Source organism: Helobdella robusta (genome assembly GCF_000326865.2).
Source record: "Helobdella robusta unplaced genomic scaffold HELROscaffold_111, whole genome shotgun sequence".
NCBI classification, from domain to species: Eukaryota; Metazoa; Annelida; class Clitellata; order Rhynchobdellida; family Glossiphoniidae; genus Helobdella; species Helobdella robusta.
In genome coordinates this window covers 44294-45891 of record NW_008703624.1, presented here as the reverse complement: position 1 = coordinate 45891, position 1598 = coordinate 44294, and positions in this window count along the sequence as shown.

The following is a 1598-nucleotide window of genomic DNA, read 5'->3' as shown; positions in this document are numbered from 1 at the left end:
GATGGCGTCGTGGTTGACAATAGGCGTAACGAATAAACGGTATATCTATAAAGGAGCTTACTAAACAGACTCTTTCGTCAACGGCCATATCACGTTGAAAACACTGGTTCTCGTCAGATCACTGTAATCATTTAAATTAAAAGAAACAACCGTGTTAAGTTTTTCATCTTATTTTCATTATCGATTTTTTTCAAAGTGATAACAACGATTGGCGTCGTGGTTGAACAATAGGCGTTACGATAAAATGGTAAACAATAATGGAGCTTACGAATCAGACTCTTTCGTCTACGGCCATACCACGTTGAAAACACCGGTTCTCGTCCGATCACCGAAGTTAAGCAACGTCGAGCCCGGTTGGAACTTGGATGGGTGACCGCCTGGGAATACCGGGTGCTGTAGGCTTTTTCTTTTTTCATATATATTTTATTTTTAATCAACGGTTAGTGTCTGGTTTCTTTCGTAATTTGTGGCCGCCAATTACTTTTGCTAAAAATTTCTTCACTTTTTTCTCGCCTTGTAAACATTTAAATGAAATAAAAAACAACCGTGTTAAGTTTTTCATCTTACTTTCATTATCGAGTTTTTTTCAAAGCGATATCAATGAATTGCGTCGTGGTTGAACAATAGGCGTTACGATTAAATGGTATAACTACAAAGGAGCTTACGAAGCAGACTCTTCGGTCTAGGGCCATATCACGTTGAAAACACCGGTTCTCGTCCGATCACTGTAAACATTTAAATTAAACGAAACAACCGTGTTAAGTTTTACATCTTCTTTTCATTATCGTGTTTTTTTAATAGCGATATCAATTGAATGGCGTACGAAACAGACTCTTTCGTCAACGGCCATATCACGTTGAAAACACCGGTTCTCGTCCGATCACCGAAGTTAAGCAACGTCGAGCCCGGTAAGTACTTGGATGGCTGACCGCCTGGGAATACCGGGTGCTGTAGGCTTTTTTTTTCATAAATTTTTTATTTTCAATCAACGGTTAGTGTCTGGTTGCTTTCGTAATTCGGTCTCTAACGATCTCTTCACTTTTTTCTCGCCGTGTAAACATTTAAATTAAAAGAAACAACCGTGTTAAGTTTTTCATCTTATTTGCATTATCGAGTTTTTTTCAAAGCGATATCAATGAATGGCGTCCTGGTTGAACAATAGGCGTAACGACTAAACGGTATATCTATAAAGGAGCTTACGAAACAGACTCTTTCGTCAACGGCCATATCACGTTGAAAACACCGGTTCTCGTCAGATCACTGTAATCATTTAAATTAAAAGAAACAACCGTGTTAAGTTTTTCATCTTATTTTCATTATCGATTTTTTTCAAAGTGATAACAACGATTGGCGTCGTGGTTGAACAATAGGCGTTACGATTAAATGGTAAACTATAATGGAGCTTACGAAGCAGACTCTTTCGTCTACGGCCATATCACGTTGAAAACACCGGTTCTCGTCCGATCACCGAAGTTAAGCAACGTCGAGCCCGGTTGGAACTTGGATGGGTGACCGCCTGGGAATACCGGGTGCTGTAGGCTTTTTCTTTTTTCATATATATTTTATTTTTAATCAACGGTTAGTGTCTGGTTTCTTTC